The sequence below is a fragment of the Acomys russatus genome, chromosome 28 (assembly GCF_903995435.1).
Source record: "Acomys russatus chromosome 28, mAcoRus1.1, whole genome shotgun sequence".
NCBI classification, from domain to species: domain Eukaryota; kingdom Metazoa; phylum Chordata; class Mammalia; order Rodentia; family Muridae; genus Acomys; species Acomys russatus.
This window is the reverse complement of record NC_067164.1, coordinates 31,418,800-31,432,196: the sequence shown is the minus strand read 5'-3', so window position 1 is coordinate 31,432,196 and position 13,397 is coordinate 31,418,800. Positions and strand designations below refer to the sequence as shown.

The 13,397-nt window shown below is 47.3% G+C and overlaps 1 protein-coding gene across 1 annotated transcript in view; it reads right to left on the bottom strand.

Moving 5' to 3' along the window:
• The window catches only part of Ppm1h (protein phosphatase, Mg2+/Mn2+ dependent 1H), a 235,728-nt gene that overhangs the window by 128,252 nt on the left and 94,079 nt on the right, over positions 1–13,397 (bottom strand). The gene's annotated exons all lie outside the window — the stretch shown is intronic.

Genomic DNA, 13,397 nt, shown 5'->3' with positions numbered 1-13,397 from the left:
GACAGGGAAAGGGGGAGGAGCAATGTGACTGTGTGGAGTGATGGTAGGGCCACCCAGTCCTTACAGAATACTTGAGCCCAAGAGTCCCAAAAGGCTATTCGTGGAGGTGGTGTCTCTTAAGCTGAACTATGAAGACTGAGAGGGAAGAGTTTGAAAAGTGAGGGTTCCAGCCAGGAACGACACCCTAAAAAAGAATTCCATCAAACGAGGACAGAAACACGTACATTAAAAGCACCGTGAGGCAGAAGTGTGAGTAGAAATAGAACTCAGGACCAAGGGCAACGGAAGGAAACGGCCGTAAGGATTTTAGCGGTCCCCACGCTAACCCTACTTCCACAGGCGTTAGCTGGGTGGGGGACAGTGCTGATTCAGCCATGGCTGGGTCAGGCAATGAATGACCTGTCAGTCAAAGGAGAGTCTCTGATTGCCACGACTTCTTCACACCAAGTGCAGGTGACACTAGCTAACCGTGTGCGCGTTGAGTGACAGCTATGTACAGCGTGCAAAGTACAGGCGCGGAGGCAGCTGCTGTCACTGTTACCACACACCATCTTGGTCACTCACTTATGTCCTTACTTCTCTGGCAAATGAGGGGTCAAGCCCAGAGGACCTCTGTGACTCTGCTGACTCTTTGCTGACTCTGCAGAAATAGATCAGTGTGGCTGGAGAAAGTGGGGGTGAAAACTTGGCTTTAAAGAAAGAACACACATGATGGGGACTTAGAGGTGACAGGGCCTACCAGCCCGGGTACAGGGAGTAACCAGTGGTCAGCAATGAGCCTACCTATCCAGTACCCAGTCTCCCCTCTGCGCACTACTGGTCACTGTTTGGGACAGTGATTTGATCCTTATACAACTCCTAGACTCCTGAAGCAGAGTTATATCGCTTCACCCCTTCCCCCCCCCCTCACCCCCACCCTCTTCTTCCTACTTCCTGTCTGGGTCCCAGGACCAACACCTGGAGGCAGAGCTAGCCCCTTGAAAACACACATGGCTGACCTTTATAGGCCCAGGATGGTGTCCAAGAAGTCAGAAGCTCCTGAGGCCTGGCAACCTTGCTTGGGAAGCCACAAGCCCTCTAACTGTTCTGCCTTTGGGATCTTTGTCGTTAGTCTTCACGGCATTTGGGGAGCCCTGTTTGTCAGCTTCTGTAACAGGAGCTGAGGCCACGAAAAAGGAAGGGCCATGTGTTTATGTAGTGTCCTAGAACCTATGACTGACAAGAGAGGGAAAGGAAAGTACAAAGTAAGCCAGGCGCAGGCACCAAAAAGAATTTCAACTCGGCAGTAACCTGGGACAAGCTGAATCTGAGCCAGGCTTCTCAGTTCTCCGTTTGTGGCATCTCTGAATAGAATTCAGAGCGTCTGTGAGTCTTCATTTTCATACGGCTCCCAAGTTGAAAGCTTCCTATTAGGGCTCCAGGGTGGCGGAGGTTTCAGCAATTCCGTCCTTACCGCTGCCTTGCAATTGCAGATGGAACCAAATCCTCACCTAACTTGTCATTTTTTTTTGCTACATTTATGAAAGGTATAATGTCATATTACAAATAGTTACTTTTTCAGAATCACTTAATTCTAAGTGACTAGATTGCTTTAATCACTTGAAGTATTTCCCTTGAAACAGCTATGCACTTTTACTTTGTAAAGAGCTGTTTATTTTAGTGTGTGCGCAGGTGCATGGATGCCACAGTATATGTGGAGGTCAAAGGACAACTCTAGGGAGCTGGTTCTCTCCTTCTACCTTGTTGGGGCAGGTTCACTCTTGGTTTTGCTGTGTTGTGTAATCGTGTTTGTGTGCTGGCCTGTGAACTTTCCCATCATGCCACACTGGGATTTTTGCCTGGGGAGATGGCTCAGTGGTTAAAAGCATGAATTGCTTTCCGGGCACCTGCAGCACATAGCCCCAGCCACTTGTACTTCCAGCACTAGACTTTGGCGCCCTCTTCTGGACACATTGGGTACTTGCGCTCATACATGCCCATTGAAACAAGTAAAACAATAACAATCCCAACATAGTCCTGCTAAGTCCAGGCTAAGTGTATGGCTGAGGATCCCTACCTTTTGGCTGTGCTGGGGGAAAGCACATAAACAGCGTGCCTGATCCTGGAGGCAGCAGTCACACTACCTTAATGTGGACCTTCTCTGACTAAAAGGAGCCGTTTTTCTTTAGGAAGGAGGGAGACAGACACCGACCAGGTGTTCATTTGATCAGCTATTAGAAACCAATAAAGTGACCTAGGATGCCCGATGGCCATCACCATGGCATCCAAGAAGGGGTGGCAAGGTCCTTCTATTGGCCTGGATGGATAGCCCTTCCCCTGGGCACAGTAGCCGTCTCTATTGACAGCCTTGACACCAGGAGAAAGGGAAGGGACTGTCGGGAGCCGGTCCGCCATTACAAGATGGCGCTGACTTCCCGTTTCCTGGTTCTTCACGGAGGCCCTTATGGCCAGTGCGCATGCACAAACACGTCACCCTTACATAACCCGCTTACGCAGGCGGTATGCTAATTAGGTATTCTCTAGAGCACCAATGACGGGAGGACACGTCCCTCTACGCCTTGATATTTCCTATATAAGCCAGGGATTTTACAGGGAGTGGGTCCTTCTCCATCAGTCTGCAGAGAGCTGTACAATAAAATGCTGTCAGAAGAATCCTGAGTTGCCGCGTCTCCTTTATCGGCGAAAGGTGCGCGCGACAAGGGACAAAATTTGTGTTTATTGACTCTAACTCTGCAAAGTGGCCCGTAGCCGCTGACGAACAACTCACAGCCCTTTTGTACCCACGTTTTCTCTTTCTCGAAGGAAACTTGGCAGAGAAGAATTCTGCGCAAGACCCCCTCGAACTGGCAAGTCCATCAGGACAACACGAACCTCACACAGGATCTGGGGCTGACTTACTCTCTCACAGTTGTTAGCCAGGTCTGGTCCCTCTCAGCTCTGAAGCTAGGTACGTCGCAGTTCTATCTGAGGCCCTGAGATCTCAAAGGACCCCAAAGCCACACGGCCGTTGCAGAGCCTTGCAGTCCCACGTGAGCAAGCACACGGCACATACTTCAGGTGACCCTCCCTTCTCAGTGTCTCTATAAAAAGTCCCCCCCGCCCCCGTCCCCACAAACTGTTGGAAACCACAGACCTAAAAAGCCACCATGGGTCTTATCCATCTCTGCTCTGATGCTTTGCCTGTCCTGGCCCTGTACCCTGTTGGTGGCCTTGCAGGTGTGTTCCCTGTCTGCTGAGCTCATGCAAGGACAGGAAGGAGGAGATGGTTGCCACCACTCTATGGAGTGTCCTCTGTCCCTACTGTGCACGCCTGCTCCTAAGCAAAGGTACTGTCCATTTCAGGGGAGGGGCACCTGCCTCCTCAGCTGGGCCTGGGCTCTGCGCACCAGGTTCTAATTCCACAGAGAACAAATGTGGCCCCATGTTTCACATCACCTAGCAGTCCAGTGGTCACTAGTGTAAACATAACAAGCTCTCAGGGTAGTTTAAAAAACTGCTGTGGCTGTAGCTTGCCTAGAATTCATGAGGCCCAAGGTTCAATCCCCAATACTGCTATAAAGTAAATAAGAATAGTGTGAAAAATTAAAATTTAGAATGAGATAAATTCTATCTAGGGCCTAGAATTTACTATTGTATAATCTTGGGCAACTTCCTTTCTTCCTTCCTTCCTTCCTTTCTTCTTTCCTTCCTTTCTTTTTTTTTTTAAGCCAGGAGTCTCACTGTGTAGCTGCAGCTGTCTCAGAACTCACTATGTAAATCAGGCTAACCTTGAACTCACAGACATCCTCCTGCCTTTGCCTCCCAGGTGCTGGGATTAAAGGTGTGGACCACCACACCCACCAGCTGGGCACACTTCTTTATTTTTCTAAACACCCGAGATCTCCTTACTTAAAGGCAAGGAATAAAGAGAAGGAAAGTACACCTGAGGCACAGATAGCAAGGATTTAAGGCATACCACAGAGTTTTCTCTCTGGGCTTGCCAGGTTCTACACTGGCTACTCAGCCAAGAGCTAAGAACAAGGGTGGCAGAGTTCCCAGGTTCTGAGTTAACAATCCAGCGGAGGGCCGTGCACCTGTGGTGCCACTGGACTGGATACACATGAAATGTGTGGACCACCCAGGGTGTGATTACAAAAGTAGTTATTTGTGATGGCCCCTGATGGTTGTGACTAGACATCCTTAACATGCTACAGTTAATAAGACGACGCAGCCAAAGAAAATTATATTTAGCAATACAAACAATAACTGCCAGTACTGTATCCATGACACAGAAGAAGCAAACCACTCTGGCTGTTGTTGGCTGTCCTCCCTGTCTAGGGGGACACTGGGCAGTAGGGAGGCGCAGGTGCACACAGGAGCACCTCACTGTACATTCTATCACCACCAGTATGATGTTCCTCTAACCTCTCTGGGCCTCTTCTGTTCTTCTGCGATCACTTCCCCTTGGAGACACCTCAGTTCAGAGGATGTCATTTGAGTCCCTACTGATCTCACCAAGGCCACCATAATGTGGTCACTGTTGCCTCATTTTACCAGTGTTGAAACTGGGCCACAGGGAGTTCCAACAATGCTGCCGGGGTGCTGTAGAGGTAGGATTTGAACCTAGATCCTCAAACTCTCCCATCATCACACAGGTCTGTGTGACCGCCCTTAATTTCCATCACTCAAGTTATCTTTTGCAGGTCAGTGTGGCTTGCACTATTTTAGGCTGTTTCCTGTTTAGTAGCAGTGGCGGCGCATGTCCTGGACCGTCAGCTGGTTGTCAGTTGTTTGGCCAGTGCTCCTGTACCACGCTCTCTTGGTAGCACGTGAAGATGTTACTGACACCAGAATAGAAGTTCTACACCTGAAAAGCCAGAGCCTCCCAATTTACAGGGACATGCTCCTGAGAGACAGTCTTAACAGCATGTTATAATACAGCCCTAGCCGGTTTTGGATGAAGAGAGGCAGGAATCAACCTCACTTTATCAAGAAAAACAGAATGAAGTCCTTTCCTGCCATGTGGAACTGTAGAATTTGGTAAAAATTACTTAGAATTCCCACAAAAAAATTTAAGAGTACTTAAACTAGGTAAAATATTAAAAAAACCAACTTAAGTCACATAGTAAATTATTTCATTTAACAACAATAATCTTATATGTAATTTATATACACAGACACAGCCATATCTGTCTTCTGAGGAAAAGGCTGGGGTCTGGCTCACACATGCTTGCCTGACATGTATGAGGTGGTCCAGGGCTTGACTCTAAGCACCAAACAAAAACTAAAGGAATACATCTGTAGCTTGATAATGGAAGATTCCAGAAGGTGACAAACTGAGTTTTACAGTTCATAATTCACTTTTATGCTTTCTCTAAAGCAGGCTCAAAGTTACACTCTTTTCTCAAAAGTGCTTAGAGACTGACTTTTTACTAATTTTGATTATTCGCAGGCATGGTGTCTCACACTTGTGATCCCAGCACTCGGGGAGGTACATGCAGGCAGATCTCTGAGTTCGAGGCCAACCTGGTCTTCAGAGCGAGTTCCAGGACAGCCAGAGCTACATAGAGAAACCCTGTCTCAAAAAACCAAAACCAAATTAAAAAAGAAAAAAAAAAATTCTTTCTCTATTCATGTGTAAAGTTAGAACTTATTGGGTTTTGGCTTGAACGTTTCCTTGGTTCTTTTACCAAAAATAAAACTCTAAACGAAATTATCCACCAAACAGGAAGCTGGAGTAATTTCAGTTATAAACAGATTGCACATTCTGATTGGGGCATGGCACAACGGAAGCTATTCTGTGTGCCCTCATTGCCTGTACTGGTTTCCTGGTGAATCCCCGGACAGAAAGACAGACAGACAGACAGACAGACAGACAGACACACACACACACACACACACACACACACACACACACACCCCAGAGAGAACCACGAGAAGGCAAGGAGGTGCCCATCTCCATAGGGTGCTGACACAAGGAGGGCTCAGGCATAACCGCAAAGGCTTCCTGCACTGCCCACAGAAAACACTGACTTTAAGGCAGGAAGCACAGGAAAACCTAGGGTGCGCTCCCTTTACACAGCTTAAAGAACTCACAGAGAGTGCTAAAAGTTTATGTAATTCATCCCTCTTCTCTACAGGCATGCTCTCCTCAGGTAGCACACAAGGGAAGTCAGAGCAACCAGTCAAGCACGGGAGAGAAACACTCAGGAATCCCTCCACATTTTCAGGTTAAAATGGAGAACTGGAGCTCTCCTACTTCGAAGACAATGACACTGGCGCCCTCATGTGGCGGGAAGTGGGACATCCTTGTGGCACGCACAAACTTCGAGGCACTTTGGTGGTTGACGATATTAGCGAAATTTAAACTAAATTACCGCTCAGCGTTAACATTTTCCTACAGGAAATTGTTGACAGAAAACACAAGCAATTAAGAACACGCCAACAGTGGCATTGTTTGCAGCAATGACATCTACTCACATCTGATAGCAATCCATACTGCTGACTCCGGGAGTCAGCAGGAATATGGATTTGTAACTTGCTGCTGTCACAGACACCCTTGGTCCCTGACACATTAGCTAATAATAACAGGGAGACTTTGTTCTTCACAAGACTCCCCTGAGAACAGTGCCTGGCGTATACCGAATAGTACATAATGGTTGTTATTATTTTAAAACATTGCCTTCAGCAGTGAAAAATTTATTAATTTTTATGATTGAAAAATAATTATATCCTATATGAATATACAGTAGTCTGATTATATGTCAATAAACAAATAGGCACATTGAGAATATATTCCAAAAAAGTGTATTTTTGTTTTGCTTTGTTTTGTTTTCAAGACAGGGTTTCTCGGTATAACCCTGGCTCGGCTCTCCTGGAACTCACTTTGCAAATCAGGCTAGCCTCAAACTCAGAGACCTGTCTGCCTCTGCCTCCCAAGTGCTGCAAAAATATTATTTTTAACAGATGGTTGAGCGACTACTAATCTAGAAATAGTTGTCCTAAGGGAAACTGTGGCATCTCTTTGGATGCCAGTATTCTGCACATTTGATATTTGTTTTTTCCCTGCCTTGTCACCGATTCAAGTATTTATAAAACCCGGGACGAGGTGTTCCCAACAGCATAGAAGGAATACCACTCATGTGATGCCGGCATGCCCACTTGGAATGAAATTCCATGGTTGCTTTTAGAAATAGTTCATCATGAGCCTGGTGTGTGTGTGTGTTGTGTGTGTTATGTGTGGTGTGTGAGTGTGTGTGTGGTGTATGTGTGAGTGTATGGTGTGTGTGTGTGGTAGTGTTCTCTGTGTGTGCTAGTATGTGTGTTGTGTTGTGTGTGTTATGTTATGTGTGTGTGTGGTGTGTGAGTGTGTGTGGTATGTGAGTGTGTTGTGTGTGTGTGGTGTGTGTGGTGTATGTGTGAGTATATGGTGTGCGTGTGTGGGGTGTGTGGTATGGTGTGTGTGTGTGTGTGGTAGTATGTGTGTTGTGTTGTGTTGTGTGTGTGTGTGGTGTGTGAGTGTGTGTGTGTGTGTGGTATATGTGTGAGTGTATGGGGTGTGTGTGTGTGTGTGTGTGTCTTTTCTCCATTCTCAACAGAATTTCCCACTGGGGGAACATGGAGATTACATTCTCCTAAATGTCCACTCCTACAGTTTGATTTTAGTAATGTGTCCAGGCAGCACAATAATTCAGAGCCCAGAGTAGCAGCCCTCCCACCCCTGGGGCTTGCAACCTACAGGTTCTCTCCAGACCCTTATGGTGAGAAGCGAGCAGAAGTGGGGGCAACTGAGACATTCTGAGCAAGTCTCAGGCCCACCTTTGACTGTGTCCATTTGCAGCTTTGGCGTGTTTATTTATTTATTTATATTATATTTCCCTTTAAAAATTATTTAGATGGTTTTCCATCATTGGGGGAAAAAAATCTGGAGTGAGGACGTTGTTTCTTTGTCATGAGATAGTTAGGGAAAAGCTTTCATTTAAGCACTGTATAGTTTCCAACAGCTGTAAGATTTGCCATGGGGGTGGGGCGGGGGCACGGGGGTGGGGTGGGGTTACGGGGGTGGGGCGGGGGCACGGGGGTGGGGTGGGGGCACGGGGGTGGGGCGGGGCTGCCAAGGGAGTTCTCAGCTACTACGTGTGTCTCAGCTCAGACCTGGGACCTTCACAACCACTACGACTTCGGATCTCTCAAGACCTGGTGGTCGAGTCATCCCTCTTCAACACTGCCAGGAGCTCTGTCGCTGGAACTAACAGATAAGAGGAATTTTAAAGGAAACCACTGCTCTCCCACTTCAAGGAAAAAAAAATCTAAGCAAACAGAAAAGTTACATCTTGACGTGTGCAGAACAAGAGGGAAAACAGTAAACAGTGAATTAAGGCCACGAGCACTGAGAACTCCCAAAGATCTGTGAGAGCAGACGCAATTTTTTTTTTTTTATAAAGTTATTTTCGAGACAGGGTTTCTCTGTGTAGCCTTGGCTGTCCTAGACTCACTTGTAGACCAGGCTGGCCTCGAACTCACGAAGATCCGCCTGTCTCTGCCTCCCAAGTGCTGGGATTAAAGGCGTGCACCACCACCATCCAGCCATGAAGCAACTTTTATCTGAGTGTTCTGTGGCTGGGAGAGCTCTCTCAGACAGAGGATGGAAGGGATGGCAACCAGCAGCGCAGTTAACAGGCCTGAGTTCTGTTCCTTTCCCATCCATCGGATCATGTTCCTGCACGCCTTGAATTCCCACACAGGCCCGCAGTCAGCCGCTGAGAAAGATAATCAGCTCTCCTCCGCCCCTGCTGCTCAACTCGGCCCTGGCGCTGACGCAGCCATCTCCAGTTATTGTAATTAGACACTGAACTAACAGACACTGAGTCCACACACGCTGATGTGCTTTCCTCCAAATAAAACAACATAAGGGCTCTCTTAAGAAAATGACCATGGAGTGCCTGTGTCCCCATGGGTACTCTACAGTTTCAAAACGATCCCTACTTCAAACAAAGAGCCACGTGCGCATGCGCGCAGCTCTAGGTCGTTGTCTAGCGTGAAAGTTGCTGTGTAGACTAGGATGCTCTCAAAAGCAGAGATCCACCTGTTTCTGGGGTTGTCCCACCGTGACCAGCCTGGCACACATTCCTTCATACAAAGGTTTTTAGGTGCCTTCTTTGGAAGGCAGTCTGGAGGGATCAACTCCTTGTTACTTCAGGCAGTCAGCCCGTGGTCTGGCCACTTCAGATATTCTTTCCCTTATGAGCATTTCCGGCTGGTCCCTCACTCTAGTCTTTGCTCATCCTAAGCTTTCATCACGTCTCACCTGCTGCGTGGGTGCCTCCTAGCTGGTATCTGACCACTCTCGTCCTAACTCATCTTGTCACGGCTAAAATCGTTGGGTCAAAGTCCCGGCTTATTATCACAACTGATAATTGTCACGTCTAATGCTTGCTGCTCCGGTCTTACTGTAATGGTCCTGGCAGGAGTGAAGGTATTCTAAAGAGACGCCGCCTTTCCCCGCCCACTGTCTAATTGTTGAGACAAAGAATCAAGAGGAATTATCGAGTTTTCCCCAGGAAAAGGTGAGGCCCTCGTGCCGGCCAAAGGGGAGAGCCTGCCTCTGAGGACAAGGTTTCATACAATTCTGACAACTTGTCAGAGCGTCTTACAGGAGGCACTGAAGCTGAGACTACGATGCTAAACAATGGCTGGGACTGGAATGTGACCAGGGCTGCGTAGTTTTTCCGCACTCCGTCACCCTCTGTGTAAACCTAAACTTCCCGTCGGGACCCGGAAGATGGACTGAAGGGAGCGGTTGTGGGGAGGAGTCACTGGCTCTCTTTGTTCCTCTTCCTCATGTGGTTGCATTGAACAAATCTCCTCAGTTTACCTTTTCACTGTTACTTTGTCTCTTTAGTTGGTTTACGGAGGGTGAGTGGCGGAGCCTAGGGTACCACTGCGGTCATTCGGTGGATGCTTCATTCCAAAGTGCACACGCCCTGCCTCAGTACTCTCCTGCAGTCCGTCTCTACCTAAGCACCTTCCTTTAATCTAGTGGTTCTCAGCCTTCCCACCTAATGCTGTGACCCATAATACAGTCCCTCATGTTGTAGAGACCCTAACTCATAGGTTGTAACGGAAAGAGCTAATATGGCAAGATGAAGTTATATAAATGCAGGTTTATTGGGAGCGTTGGGGAAGGGGGAGGTGTGCAGAGAAAAGAGAGAGGGAGGGAGGAGAGAAAGAGGAGAGAGGGGGAGAGGGAGGAAGAAGAGAGGAACCAAAATGTCTGGTTTATTTAGTGAAGAGCCTCTGGGAGAGGGGCAGGCCTGCCCCTGGGCTGCACAGTTCAGGGTAGAGGGCAGGGTGTGTCAGCCACGCCCTGCAGCAGGTAGGGACCTAACACCAGCCATAAAGTTATTTTCATTGCTACTTTGTAACCACAACTTTTCTACTGTTACAAATCATAATGTAAATATGTAAATGTAGACTATCTAATATTTGACCCTTGTGAAAAGCTCATTTGACCCCCAAAGGGGTTGTGACCCACAGGTTGCAAAGCAATGCTTTAGTCAGAAACACCCCTTTCTAATATTTACTTGTTAAATTACTTATTTTTCTCTATTTCCTTTCATCTTACTGGGGATTGACTCTGAGGTCTTACAGGCACGATATATGCATGACAGGCTTATAATCAATTACTAAGGTTCACTCCCTCCTGTTTGCCTTTGTTTGTTTTGTTGTTGTTTGTTTTTCCACACAAAAGTCTGTCTCTGTGTAGCCCTGGTTTTCCTGGAACTCGATCTGTAGACCAGGCTGGTCTTGAACTCACAGATCTGCCTGTCTCTGCCTTCAGAGTCCTGGGACTAAATGTGTACCTTACCATCGCCTGGCCCCCGCTGCTCACTTTTCAACATCATAGTTCAAATATTATACAAACACACACTTATACATATACTTGTGTGACGTGTGCTTCCCTCCCTTCAAAAAACACCAAAAGGTTTAAAACGCAGTATCATTAATCATTATTCAAAACTACCATGAACTGCGGCCACATGTCCACTAGGATGTAGCAAAAATAAGAAACTGGAACCCTATGGCATTCTTGGCAGAGATGTGAGCTGGTGCAGACTTTGGAAAACAATCAGTAAGAAACTACACAGAGCTAGCGTATGACCCAGAATTATAGCTACTCTAGGTGGACATCCAAAGGAGTGAAAGTGGAACCTGAAGAAGTGTTTGTGCACAACACCTGCGTCCAGCACAGGTGAGTGGGGAAGGCAGTGACACCTGCGTCCAACACAGATGAGTGGGAAGGCAGCGACATCTGCATCCAGCACAGGTGAGTGGGGAAGGCAGTGAGGTAGATTCCTAAGACGGGGAGTTAGTCAACCTTCAGAACTGACTCACACTGCAACCCGGGTAACCTTAAGGACATTATCCTGAATCCAAAAAACAAGATATAAAAAGACAAATATTGTAGAATTGGCCCTATTTTAGGTACCCAGAGTGGTCAAATTCATAGAAAACAGAATGGGGATTGCCAAGGGCTCAAGTGAAGGCAGATTAGGGAATTAAGATGTGTTCGTGCACCCCCCCTTTTTTTTTCGACATGGTTTCTCTGTATAGCCCTGGCTGTCTCTGCAAACCAGGGTAGCCTCAAAACACACAGAGATCCGCCTGCCTCTGCCTCTGGTGTGCTGAGATTATAGACAGGAGCCACTTCCACCCCCCAGCATAACAACTTTATGGAAAGCTGAAAGTGTTCCATCGATGACGGTAATGGTGATGGTTGCACAAAGAAGTGAATCTACTTGATGCCACTGAACTGTGCGCCTAAAATGGCTAAGACGCTAAATGTCACATTACCTACATTTTACTACAGCTAAACACTCCAACACGGCACCCAATACAAAAGAGGATAAATATAAGGAAACTTTGAGGGGCTGGAACTAAGCAGTCCACTCTGTCTAGGTCACCCTTGCTCCCTTCAGGAGTATAAGTCTCATAAAGATTTGGAGCCATCGCTGGGAGGCTTGGGGCTCCACCCCAAGAACACACTTCCTGTTCTCACTGTCCCTATGCACCTATCACCTCAGGCCCCATGTCTAGGAGAAGTGGAGTAGCAGGAGCAACCGCACCACCAAGTGGCCTTGGAACAAATGTCCATGTAGTCCATGACTGGCAGTGACGCTTAGGCTCAGAGCCCCACCCTGCAATGACTCCATGCTCAAAGTAATCTCTGTAACACTCCATTCACAAGTGAACAACCCCAAACTCAGTGAGCTGTACACACAGGGACAGAAGGGGGACTAAAGAGATTGGTCACTAACATGTATCAAGGATTAAAAAGTATTTTTATTTTATGTGTGTGGGCACGCATGTATGCAGTGTCCAAACAGAGGGCAGAGTAGGCTGTCAGACTCCCCTCACCCCCGGAGTTGGAGTCATGGACAGTTGTGAGCTGCCACATGTCTCCTGGGAGCTAAACTTGCAAGCATAGCACACATACCGGGCTATCCTTCCAGCCCTATATTAAAGATTTCTAATTAATGGCTGGCTCAAAATGTTCCCACAGACCAGCACTAGATTTCATACTTCCGGCCAGTTTCCTTCTGCCATTTGGCAGTTGCAGAAAACAGGCTAAACGAAGGAGTAAGCGACTCAACATTACTGAGCCAGTGAGTCTCAGATGGCCTGAGACGTTGTGTTGCTGAGCTGTCACATTTAGTCACTATCACTCTATCCTCTCCAGCAAGGCCTCAACGGTGATTCTTTGGGAAAGGTCTCACTCTATGCTTCCTCCGGCCGACACATGCGCTAAGGAACCCACCGGTCACTGCACTCCCTGACTCTAAAAGGATCTCAATACATGTACTATGCTCCGAGCCTAAATGAAACAAGACACCATTTTTTAGGCTAAGAAGGAACTCTTAGATCTTTTAAAATTCTGTATATTTCATATAAAAATGTACTATAGATTAGTAGAACAAATGGTCACATTTAGGTCATCTTATTTGTTATTTATTTATTTATTTATTTTTTTTTTGAGACAGGGTTTCTCTGTATAGTCTCAGCTGCCCTTGACTCACTTTGTAGACCAGGCTGGCCTCAAACTCACAGTAATCTGCCTGCCTCTGCCTCCAGAATGCTGGGATTAAAGGTGTGCGCCACCACCACCATCATCACTGCCTGGCTTAGGTCATCTCATTTAATGTGTCCCAATTTCCCCACAGTACTGAGGGATCTGCTGATCCCCAGGGTTGGTGACCCCCCCACCCCCATCCTTCTCTCTAAGGTCATCAGCAGCTTTTGCTGATGGGATGTCAGCTTCCTTCTCCAGACACTGGAGAGAGGGGATGTACCCCCGGGGTTTGACAATAGGAGGGCGTTGGGTCTGCCAGGCCACCCCCTAGGGCTGCAAGGGCCTTCAG